Genomic DNA, 11,932 nt, shown 5'->3' with positions numbered 1-11,932 from the left:
CTCGAGACTTGGCCCTCCGGTACCACCACCTGGTGTACTGTCTCCTGTGTTCGGGGATCTTGCATCGAACGGCAGATTACCCCTTCTCTAAGTCGCAGCCTCTTCCACTGCCTTAGGAGATGTTGTACTCCCACCGTCTGAGCCCGCTTTCCTCTGCTCTCGGCATGTATCCCTGTCTAAGGTACAACGTAACCTGACACAGGTCTGCATCTCCCAGCTGCAGCCTTCTCCACCGCCCGGGGTCCCACCCCCAACTAGACGGAACAGCCCTCAGGGTCCCGGGAGCTTCCACCATTGCCATCAGCAACTCGTCTTCAGGGCCAGGGGTACAAAGGGGTGTTTGGTTGTCCCTCCGGATGACTGGGAGTCTGGACAGGGCGTCCGCATTTACGTGTTCTCTGCCGGGTCGGTATTTAAGCTGTTAATCATAATTTGCTAGTTGTGCCACCCAACGCTGTTCTACTGCCCCCAACTTGGCGGTCTGCAAGTGTACTAATGGATTATTATCCGTAATCACCGTCACCTTGGCTCCCAACAGGTAATCTTTGAACTTCTCCGTCATGGCCCACTTCATTGCCAGTAGTTCGATTTTGAAGGAACTGTAATTTGCCGCGTTCCGCTCTGCGGGATGTAAACTTTGACTTGCGTATGCAATCACTCTCTCCACTCCTTGGTGCTCTTGGGCCAACACGGCTCCCAAACCTGCATTGCTGGCGTCAGTGTACAGAAGGAACGGCTGGGTGAAGTCTGCGTAGGCCAAGATAGGGGCCCTCAGAAGTTCCTGCTTGAGGTTCTGGAAGGTGGTCTCACAGGTGGAATCCCAATGCACTGACGGGGAGCCTTTGCCACGGGCACGTCCGGAACCAGCAAGGAGTTGGTTCAATGGCCAAGCAAGCCCAGATAATCCTTTTATAAAGCGTCGACAAAATCCCACGAACCCCAGGAACGACCGCACCTGTCTCACTGCCCGGGGTGGCTCCCACCCTTGGACAGCCGCCACCTTCTCCGGGTCGGGGGATATCCCTGCAGCACTGACACGATGTCCCAAGAACTGTACCTTCTTCCGCAATAACTGGCATTTGTCTGGCCTAAGCTTTAGCCCATATTTCTCCATGGCCCTGAACACTTCCTGTGTTCCTCCTCCTCCCTAGGTGGTCCTCCTCCCACCTAGATGGTGCAGGTGAGTGCGGAAGTCAGGGGAGAAGACGATCGCATCGTCCAGGTATACCGGCGTTGAGTCGACCAGTTGTCCCCCTAGACAGTGCTGCATCAAGCGCTGAAAGGTCGCAGGAGCATTGCACAGGCCGAACCGCATCTGGTCCCATTCAAATAACCCAAACGGGGTGGTGAAGGCTGTCTTCTCTCTATCTCGGTCGTCTACCTGCACCTGCCAGTATCCACTCGCCAGGTCCAATGTGGAGTACCACGCCGCTTGTGTGAGACAGGTGAGTGAGTCTTCAATCCGTGGCAACGGGAATGTATCTTTCTTCGTTACACTGTTGAGTTTGCGGTAGTCAACGCAGAACCTCCAAGCTCCCGTTTTCTTCTGAACCAGAACAATTGGCGCCGCCCTGGGACTACTGCTCTCTCGAACAATTCCTCCCTCCAGCATCCCTTTCAACAGGGCGCGGACCTCGGCATAGAGGGTGGGTGGCACCGGACGATACCGCTCTTGGCTAGGCATCGCCTCACCGGTAGGTATTTGATGCCTCACTACCCCTGTGCAGCCATAGTCTTCTTCGTGGGTCGAGAACACATGTTGCCATTTTCTCAAGAGCTCCTGGAGCTGTAACACCTGTTCCTCCTCCAGATTTTCACCCTTCAGGGACTCTCCCATCAAATGGGTCGGCACCCCTCCTCCCACAGAGCCTGGTTCTGCCTCAACTGGGCGGACGGCGACTTCCACCACCGCAGAGCTCACCTGCCTGAAGCAGACGTACTGATGCTTGTGAACCTGGGCAGAGCGTACCGAGGAAACTCGAACCAGACGTTGGTGTCGACGAAGGAGCACGGAGTAGGGATTGGCATTCCGCACCTTTACTGAGACTCGCCCACGGTGGATGGCCGTCAGCCCGTGAGCCACTTCAATGGGTTGACAGTCCTCATGGGGCTCTACCAGGACACAGGTACCCGTCCCACAGGGTCCTGCAGGTACTCGGACCCAAAGCACGGTCTCGCTCTGGGCTGGGACAGACAAAGCGTACCGACAGGCTACTCGACCGATGCCTTCTCTCTCCTTCACTTGACTAGCCACGTGCACTCTTCGGCAATCGGCCAGAATCCGGTCCCTGTCCTGCTTCGCCGATGACAGAGAAGTCCGAGCTGGCCGTCCCAGAAACAATTCCTCCGAGCAATCCAGTATAACGTTCATCCCTAGGAGTGCTCGATGAATGCCCAAGCAATGATCTCGGACGATAACGACCCCTTTCTGTTGGACGGGAACCCCTTGGACCAGAAAGTCTACCACGATGTACCCAGTGTAAGGGATGTCCAGACCATTTGCCCCCGTAAAGTCAGACTAGAAGCGTCCACTGCTTGGAGCCGATGATCTGCAACCAACTCCTGGGCCAGGCTCTCCGAAAATAACGTAACTTGAGAACCTGTATCGACCAGACAATCTATAGTGACTCCGTTAGCTTGAACCTCCACGGTGGGACAGCGCCCAACCCTGTCGTCTCGTAAAACAGGAACAGAAGGAGGGTCACACAAAGGGGTCCCGGCCACTTGACCCACAGTAGCCGGTGGGACTAAAAACCCCCTTGAGAACCCCGACGGAGCCCACACTGACGACTGATGTGTCCCGGGTCTCCACAATTAATACAGATGGGCCTTCCCTTGTCATCCCACTGGAACCGGGGGCCCACAGGACGTAGGGGGCGGCGCACAGGAGCTCGCCCCTTCTCCGAATACGACCTCTCTCTCACCATCGATCCGCCCTCGACTCGACCCCGACGAAGTTCACCCAACAGCCGGCCAAACTGCTCCCACAATTTCAAGGAGTATGCCCGAAGAGTCTGCTTAGGCCCCTGTTGATAGTTAAAGAACTGGGCACGAAGAGTGGCCACCGGGGTAGAGTCTCCATATAATCCGGACAGGAAATCGAAGATAGTTTTCGCGGTAGCCCGTGTGGCTTCTGATGCAGCAAGAACTTCTCTTTTGGCTTCTGCTTCCAAAGACCCCAACACAAACTGTACTTTCTATGATGCACTCAGTCCCTGTAATCCGGCCAGATATTCCGTCTGCGCCTTCCAATCGTGCAAGCCCAACTCCGATCCTGTCCCTCCATAGCGCTGTGCCCAGGGAGCTCCCATAAAGATCGGTATGACTTTTGAGACAGGTGAAGGCCATCGTACCAAGGAGCTGTAGGCAGACTGCCATGCAGAATGACCTCTGTTCTGTTGTTTGTGGAATTTACAGACTGTCACACTGCCTGCAGAGCAGATTATGGGAAGGAGCCATCTTCTAAAAAGCACATGTCTCTCATCAATAGGTTTCTGTAGTGTAGTGGTCATCACGTTCGCCTAACACGCGAAAGGTCCTCGGTTCGAAACCGAGCAGAAACAGTGGTTGGATTCTGACAGAAAATTTAAACTGTTTGCCACGCTAGGTGGGTGCAGCACTCATTTCTTTTATATGCTTTTTAATAAGCGTGCACCTAAATATTTATGTCTGCAACCTGAAGACGTGTTTCCGTAGTGTAGTGGTTATCACGTTCGCCTCACACGCGAAAGGTCCCCAGTTCGAAACTGGGCGGAAACTGTGGGTGGTTTTTGCAAAAATTTCTTATGCGATTTTCTGTTGAGCAGGTCAGTACACTTGCAGGGATGTTTGTGGTTTAATCTCTTTAGAAAAGGACAAAAATAAAACAAATGACCATTGAGGTTTCCTGTACAGTAATATAAAATGTTTGGTCTGCCAACAAAATTAGCAGCATTTTGCCATGTTAAAAACACTGGGCAATCTATAGTTTCAGTCGCTTTTGAACAAGCGTACCCTAGAAGCGGTGGGACTGACGTCCAAATCAAGTTTCCGTAGTGTAGTGGTTATCACGTTTGCTTTACAAGCGAAAGGCCCTCAGTTCAAAACTGGGCTGAAACAAGTGGAGGCATTTTAAATGTAATGCTCCAATTCGCTATAAAACCCTTGCTTTTGAGACAGGTGAAGGCCATCGTACCAAGGAGCTGTAGGCAGACTGCCATGCCGAATGACCTCTGTTCTGTTGTTTGTGGAATTCACAGACTGTCACACTGCTTGCAGAGTAGATTATGGGAAGGAGCCATCTTCTAAAAAGCACATGCCATGATATCACATTCGCTTTACATGCAAAGGTCTTCAGTTCAAAACTGGGTGGAAACAAGTGGAGGCATGTTAAATATAAATGCTGCAATTCGATACAAAACCCTTACTTTTAAGACAGGTGAAGGCCATCGTACCCAGGAGCTGTAGGCAGACTGCCATGCCGAATGACCTCTGTTCTGTTGTTTGTGGAATTCACAGACTGTCACACTGCTTGCAGAGTAGATTATGGGAAGGAGCCATCTTCTAAAAAGCACATGTGCGTCATCAATAGGTTTCTGTAGTGTAGTGTTCATCACGTTCGCCTAACACGCGAAAGGTCCTCTGTTCGAAACGGAGCAGAAACAGTGGTTGGATTCTGACAGAAAATTTAAACTGTTTGCCACGTTAGGTGGTAGCAGCGCTCATTTCCTTTATATGCTTTTTAATAAGCGTGCAGCTAAAGAATTATGTCTGCCACCTGAAGACGTGTTTCCGTAGTGTAGTGGTTATCACGTTCGCTTTACACGCGACAGGTCCTCAGTTCAAAACTGGGTGGAAACAAGTGGAGGCATGTTAAATATAAATGCTGCAAATCGCTACAAAACCCTTGTGAAGGCCATCGTACCAAGGAGCTGTAGGCAGATTGCCATGCCGAATAACCTCTGTTCTGTTGTTTGTGGAATTTACAAACTGTCACACTGCTTGCAGAGCAGATTATGGGAAGGAGGGATCTTCTAAAAAGCACATGCTCCATCAATAGGTTTCTGTAGTGTAGTGGTCATCACGTTTGCCTCACACGCGAAAGGTCCCCAGTTCGAAACTGGGCGGAAACTGTGTGTGGTGTTCGCAAAAATTTCGTATGCGATTTTCTGTTGAGCAGGTCAGTACACTTGCAGGGATGTTTGTTGTTTAATCTCTTTAGAAAAGGACAAAAATAAAACAAATGACCATTGAGCTTTCCTGTACAGTAATATAAAATGTTCGTTCTGCCAACAAAATTAGCAGCTTTTTGCCATGTTAAAAACACTGGGCAGTCTATAGTTTCAGTCGCTTTTGAACAAGCGTACGCTAGAAGAGGTGGGAATGAGATCCAAACCAATTTTCTGTAGTGTAGTGGTTATCACGTTCGCTTTACACGCGAAAGGTCCTCAGTTCAAAATTGGGTGGAAACAAGTGGAGGCATGTTAAATATAAATGCTGCAATTCGCTACAAAACCCTTACTTTTAAGACAGGTGAAGGCCATCGTACCAAGGAGCTGTAGGCAGACTGCCATGCCGAATGACACTAGGTGGGTGCCGTCCAAATCAAGTTTCCGTAGTGTAGTGGTTATCACGTTTGCTTTACACGCAAAAGGTCCTCAGTTCAAAACTGGGCTTAAACAAGTGGATGCATTTTAAATATAAATGCTACAAAACCCTTACTTTTGAGACAGGTGAAGGCCATCGTACCAAGGAGCTGTAGGCAGACTGCCATGCAGAATGACCTCTGTTCTGTTGTTTGTGGAATTTACAGACTGTCACACTGCTTGCAGAGCAGATTATGGGAAGGAGCCATCTTCTAAAAAGCATATGCACCGAATCAATAGGTTTTGTAGTGTAGTGGTCATCACGTTCGCCTAACACGCGAAAGGTCCTCGGTTCGAAACCGAGTAGAAACAGTGGTTGGATTCTGACAGAAAATTTAAACTGTTTGCCACACTAGGTGGTAGCAGCGCTCATTTCCATTATATGCTTTTTAATAAGCGTGCAACTAAAGATTTATGTCTGCAAACTGAGGACTTGTTTTTGTAGTGTAGTGGTTATCACGTTTGCCTCACACGCGAAAGGTCCCCAGTTCGAAACTGGGCGGAAACTGTGAGTGTTTTTTGCAAAAATTTCGTATGCGATTTTCTGTTGAGCAGGTCAGTACACTTGCAGGGATGTTTGTGGTTTAATCTCTTTAGAAAAGGACAAAAATAAAACAAATGACCATTGAGGTTTCCTGTGAAGTAATATAAAATGTTCGGTCTGCCAACAAAATTAGCAGCTTTTTGCCATGTTAAAAACACTGGGCAGTCTATAGTTTCAGTCGCTTTTGAACAAGCGTGCGCTAGAAGAGGTGGGAATGAGATCCAAACCAAGTTTCCGTAGTGTAGTGGTTATCACGTTCGCTTTACAAGCGAAAGGTCCTCAGTTCAAAATTGGGTGGAAACAAGTGGAGGCATGTTAAATATAAATGCTGCAATTCACTTCAAAACCCTTACTTTTAAGACAGGTGAAGGCCATCGTAACAAGGAGCTGTAGGCAGACTGCCATGCCGAATGACACTAGGTGGGTGCCGAATGACCTCTGTTCTGTTGTTTGTGGAATTTACAGACTGTCACACTGCTTGCAGGGCAGATTATGGGAACGAGCCATCTTCTAAAAAGCACAAATAGGTTTCTGTAGTTTAGTGGTCATCAAATTCGCCTAACACGCGAAAGGTCCTCTGTTCGAAACCGAGCAGAAACAGTGGTTGGATTCTGACAGAAAATGTAAAGTCTTTGCCACACTAGGTGGGTGCAGCGCTCATTTCCTTTATATGCTTTTTAATAAGCGTGCACCTAAAGATTTATGTCTGCAACCTGAAGACGTGTTTGTAGTGTAGTGGTTATCACGTTCGCCTCACACGCGAAAAGTCCCCAGTTCATAACTGGGCGGAAACTGTGGGTGATTTTTGCAAAAATTTCGTATGCGATTTTCTGTTGAGCAGGTCAGTACACTTGCAGGGATGTTTGTTGTTTAATCTCTTTAGAAAAGGACAAAAATAAAACAAATGACCATTGAGGTTTCCTGTACAGTAATATAAAATGTTCGGTCTGCCAACAAAATTAGCAGCTTTTTGCCATGTTAAAAACACTGGGCAGTCTATAGTTTCAGTCGCTTTTGAACAAGCGTACGCTAGAAGAGGTGGGAATGAGATCCAAACCAAGTTTCCGTAGTGTAGTGGTTATCACGTTCGCTTTACACGCGAAAAGTCCTCAGTTCAAAATTGGGTGGAAACAAGTGGAGGCATGTTAAATATAAATGCTGCAATTCGCTACAAAACCCTTACTTTTAAGACAGGTGAAGGCCATCGTACCAAGGAGCTGTAGGCAGACTGCCATGCCGAATGACACTAGGTGGGTGCCGTCCAAATCAAGTTTCCGTAGTGTAGTGGTTATCACGTTTGCTTTACACGCAAAAGGTCCTCAGTTCAAAACTGGGCGGAAACAAGTGGATTCATTTTAAATATAAATGCTACAAAACCCTTACTTTTGAGACAGGTGAAGGCCATCGTACCAAGGAGCTGTAGGCAGACTGCCATGCCGAAAGACACTAGGTGGGTGCCGTCCAAATCAAGTTTCCGTAGTGTAGTGGTTATCACGTTCGCTTTACACGCGAAAGGTCCTCAGTTCAAAATTGGGTGGAAACAAGTGGAGGCATGTTAAATATAAATGCTGCAATTCGCTACAAAACCCTTACATTTAAGACAGGTGAAGGCCATCGTACCAAGGAGCTGTAGGCAGACTGCCATGCCGAATGACACTAGGTGGGTGCCGTCCAAATCAAGTTTCCGTAGTGTAGTGGTTATCACGTTTGCTTTACATGCAAAAGGTCCTCAGTTCAAAACTGGGCGGAAACAAGTGGATGCATTTTAAATATAAATGCTACAAAACCCTTACTTTTGAGACAGGTGAAGGCCATCGTACCAAGGAGCTGTAGGCAGACTGCCATGCCGAAAGACACTAGGTGGGTGCCGTCCAAATCAAGTTTCCGTAGTGTAGTGGTTATCACGTTTGCTTTACACGCGAAAGGTCCTCAGTTCAAAATTGGGTGGAAACAAGTGGAGGAATGTTAAATATAAATGCTGCAATTCGTTACAAAACCCTTACTTTTAAGACAGGTGAAGGCCATCGTATCAAGGAGCTGTAGGCAGACTGCCATGCCGAATGACACTAGGTGGGTGCCGAATGACCTCTGTTCTGTTGTTTGTGGAATTTACAGACTTTCACACTGCTTGCAGGGCAGATTATGGGAAGGAGCCATCTTCTAAAAAGCACATCCCTCGCAACAATAGGTTTCTGTAGTGTAGTGGTCATCACATTCGCCTAACACGCGAAAGGTCCTCGGTTCGAAACCGAGCAGAAACAGTGGTTGGATTCTGACATAAAATGTAAACTCTTTGGCACGCTAGGTGGGTGCAGCGCTTATTTCCTTTATATGCTTTTTAATAAGCGTGCACCTAAAGATTTATGTCTGCAACCTGAAGACGTGTTTGTTATGTAGTGGTTATCACGTTCGCCTCACACGCGAAAAGTCCCCAGTTCGAAACTGGGCGGAAACTGTGGGTGATTTTTGCAAATATTTCGTATGCGATTTTCTGTTGAGCAGGTCAGTACACTTGAAGGGATGTTTGTTGTTTAATCTCTTTAGAAAAGGACAAAAATAAAACAAATGAACATTGAGGTTTCCTGTACAGTAATATAAAATGTTCGGTCTGCCAACAAAATTAGCAGCTTTTTGCCATGTTAAAAACACTGGGCAGTCTATAGTTTCAGTCGCTTTTGAACAAGCGTACGCTAGAAGAGGTGGGAATGAGATCCAAACCAAGTTTCAGTAGTGTAGTGGTTATCACGTTCGCTTTACACGCGAAAGGTCCTCAGTTCAAAATTGGGTGGAAACAAGTGGAGGCATGTTAAATATAAATGCTGCAATTCGCTACAAAACCCTTACTTTTAAGACAGGTGAAGGCAATCGTACCAAGGAGCTGTAGGCAGACTGCCATGCCGAATGACACTAGGTGGGTACCGTCCAAATCAAGTTTCCGTAGTGTAGTGGTTATCACGTTTGCTTTACACGCAAAATGTCCTCAGTTCAAAACTGGGCGGAAACAAGTGGATGCATTTTAAATATAAATGCTACAAAACCCTTACTTTTGAGACAGGTGAAGGCCATCGTACCAAGGAGCTGTAGGCAGACTGCCATGCCGAATGACCTCTGTTCTGTTGTTTGTGGAATTCACAGACTGTCACACTGCTTGCAGAGCAGATTATGGGAAGGAGCCATCTTCTAAAAAGCACATGCCATGATATCACGTTCGCTTTACACGCAAAGGTCTTCAGTTCAAAACTGGGTGGAAACAAGTGGAGGCATGTTAAATATAAATGCTGCAATTCGATACAAAACCCTTACTTTTGAGACAGGTGAAGGCCATCGTACCAAGGAGCTGTAGGCAGACTGCCATGCCGAATGACCTCTGTTCTGTTGTTTGTGGAATTTACAGACTGTCACACTAGTAGTTATAACCATTCCGCTTATGTCAAAATGATTTATGACCCTATGATTGACAGGTGGGCGGGGCTAACCTTTGACCTTCCGGAGGGTGTTCCGGAGGTCCTTTGATGTAGGGATTAACCTTTGACCTTCCGGAGGGGTTGTTCCGGAGGTCGCTTAATTTAGGGATTAACCTTTGACCTATCGATCGATCAAGTTGACAGTTGTCTTTACCCTATTGACCTTTGTATGATATATGGAGTTGCCAGTTGTCTTTGCCAGTTGTCTTTGCCCCATTGATTTTGACCTATTGACCCCGGGGGGAAATAACTTCTTGGTGTGGGAAATCCCCTCCGTGTCGGGGTGAGAAAATAATTTTTCTAATGTCGCATATAGATTAGAATAGATTAGAATTACAAAAGTAAAATCATCTTACCGTTTCACTATGGTGAAGAATTGGATTAAAGTTGACAGTCTCCGCACTGTGTGTGTGTGCGTCTGTCTGTGAGTGTGTGCGTGTCATCCGATATCCTGGCATTCCTGAGCACGCTATATAAATGGGGATAGTGAGAAAAGGTTTTTCTAATACTCTCACACTAAAGTTGAAAAGCATGCTGCTCCTTTAAAATTATATGAATGAAATATTTATAAAATTTACATTTAGTCATTTACAATTTTCACACTAACTAAAGTTGAACACATTGATCTTTTAAAAAGTATATAAATGATTATAAAAAATCTTTTCAAAACAAAAATAAATATCTTACTAAAAATCTACTGAAGCAGTCATTTCAGATTAAATAAGTTTAAAGTTTTTAAACACTCTGTGTTTTGACACTCTGTGATTCAGAGTGGTGGAGGAATGTGTGTGTGTGTGTGTGTGTGTGTGTGTGTGTGTGTGTGTGTGTGTGTGTGTGTGTGTGTGTGTGTGTGTGCGTGTGTGTTTCATGACACCCTCCCTCCCCTCAGTCTCTCAAACACCAGCGCATGACAGCAATGGTCTCCGCGCTAAGTGTGTGCGTCTGTCTGTGAGTGAAACACCACCCTATTCCTGCACCCCCTGCTGGGGGGTGAAAGTGAGAAAATATCTCCCAGTAACTAAAGTTGAACAACATTGTTCATTTAAAAGTATATAAATAAAATGCTTGCATCATTCATTGTAAATAAATAATATTCCAATTATAGCAGTCCAAAAATAAAAATCATCTTCCATTTAGACTGTTGAAGAAGCTATACAGTATGAACGGATGATCAGAAATAAAATCATAACGTGTTTCATGCAGTTTACGAACCGATGACAAAAATAAAAATCAGCTTACCGTTTCAGAGTACTGAAGAATTGGATTAAAGTTGACACTCAAAGCGCTAAGTGTGTGTGTGCTTGCAACACTGGGAGATGTATCCATGGAGCGTCTTTAGCACCTGTTGTTTTCACGATTCATACTAATTTATGGTCGCGAGCATATCCTGAAAAACAACAACTGTATAGAAAAGACTCAAAGGAGCCGGTACCGCTGTACGTGCCACTTCACCCTACCGATACGCTTTCCAATTAAAAAAAATCGTATCTCAAGAGAGGAGTGTCTCTTTTGTGACAGTTTTGACCTTCTATCCGTGAAATACGGCGACAAATGTTGGATAGATCTCTGAGAACGACCTCTCTGTGAACTCGCCTGTACCATTCATAGAACACGCGCGCCATCTAGCGGACACACATAGTTATATCTTTCCCATACATTTTCACTGCATCTCAGAATGTATATATATATATATAGATGACGGCTCGAACCCTGGCAAACCATATCTTGTCCAAACTTCAAGACTGCACAGCTCAACTCATCAACATGCAAAACAGTGAGTATTTTCTCTTTGTAATTCTTTTATGCTATGGTGTTTTAAAGATTGTTTTTTCACATAGGGTGTGAAACAATAGATGTGAATTTTTAAATATGTAAAATTATATTAATAAAGTATGATTTTTAAAAATATCTGGGTACAGATATTAAGTATCATAAACTATGATTTTAAAAATATAAAACAAATGACCATTGAGGTTTCCTGTACAGTAATATAAAATGTTCGGTCTGCCAACAAAATTAGCAGCTTTTTGCCATGTTAAAAACACTGGGCAGTCTATAGTTTCAGTCGCTTTTGAACATGCGTACCCTAGAAGCGGTGGGACTGACGTCCAAATCAAGTTTCGGAAGTGTAGTGGTTATCACGTTTGCTTTACACGCGAAAGGTCCTCAGTTCAAAACTGGGCGGAAACAAGTGGATGCATTTTAAATATAAATGCTGCAATTCGCTACAAAACCCTTACTTTTGAGACAGGTGAAGGCCATCGTACCAAGGAGCTGTAGGCAGACTGCCATGCCGAATG

At 45.9% G+C, this 11,932-nt stretch overlaps 10 non-coding genes across 10 annotated transcripts; all 10 read left to right on the top strand.

Annotated features, from left to right (window-relative positions):
* The first annotated feature begins 3,490 nt into the window (after positions 1-3,490).
* On the top strand, positions 3,491-3,563 carry trnav-aac (transfer RNA valine (anticodon AAC)). The gene has a single exon. It is a non-coding gene; the product is annotated as a tRNA-Val (tRNA).
* Positions 3,564-3,686: 123 nt separating this feature from the next.
* Positions 3,687-3,759, top strand: trnav-cac (transfer RNA valine (anticodon CAC)). The gene has a single exon. It is a non-coding gene; the product is annotated as a tRNA-Val (tRNA).
* A 266-nt stretch (positions 3,760-4,025) lies between these two features.
* trnav-uac (transfer RNA valine (anticodon UAC)) lies at positions 4,026-4,098 on the top strand. Its single transcript has one exon. It is a non-coding gene; the product is annotated as a tRNA-Val (tRNA).
* Positions 4,099-5,038: 940 nt separating this feature from the next.
* trnav-cac (transfer RNA valine (anticodon CAC)) lies at positions 5,039-5,111 on the top strand. Its single transcript has one exon. It is a non-coding gene; the product is annotated as a tRNA-Val (tRNA).
* Positions 5,112-6,059: 948 nt separating this feature from the next.
* On the top strand, positions 6,060-6,132 carry trnav-cac (transfer RNA valine (anticodon CAC)). The gene has a single exon. It is a non-coding gene; the product is annotated as a tRNA-Val (tRNA).
* A 266-nt stretch (positions 6,133-6,398) lies between these two features.
* On the top strand, positions 6,399-6,471 carry trnav-uac (transfer RNA valine (anticodon UAC)). Its single transcript has one exon. It is a non-coding gene; the product is annotated as a tRNA-Val (tRNA).
* A 967-nt stretch (positions 6,472-7,438) lies between these two features.
* Positions 7,439-7,511, top strand: trnav-uac (transfer RNA valine (anticodon UAC)). The gene has a single exon. It is a non-coding gene; the product is annotated as a tRNA-Val (tRNA).
* A 337-nt stretch (positions 7,512-7,848) lies between these two features.
* On the top strand, positions 7,849-7,921 carry trnav-uac (transfer RNA valine (anticodon UAC)). Its single transcript has one exon. It is a non-coding gene; the product is annotated as a tRNA-Val (tRNA).
* Positions 7,922-8,356: 435 nt separating this feature from the next.
* Positions 8,357-8,429, top strand: trnav-aac (transfer RNA valine (anticodon AAC)). Its single transcript has one exon. It is a non-coding gene; the product is annotated as a tRNA-Val (tRNA).
* A 670-nt stretch (positions 8,430-9,099) lies between these two features.
* On the top strand, positions 9,100-9,172 carry trnav-uac (transfer RNA valine (anticodon UAC)). The gene has a single exon. It is a non-coding gene; the product is annotated as a tRNA-Val (tRNA).
* Positions 9,173-11,932: the final 2,760 nt, after the last annotated feature.

The sequence above is a fragment of the Siphateles boraxobius genome, unplaced genomic scaffold, assembly GCF_051911475.1.
Source record: "Siphateles boraxobius isolate OS27281-9 unplaced genomic scaffold, OSU_SipBor_1 63, whole genome shotgun sequence".
NCBI lineage: Eukaryota > Metazoa > Chordata > Actinopteri > Cypriniformes > Leuciscidae > Siphateles > Siphateles boraxobius.
The sequence above is the reverse complement of the archived record's forward strand: the minus strand, read 5'-3'. Positions and strand labels throughout refer to the sequence as shown.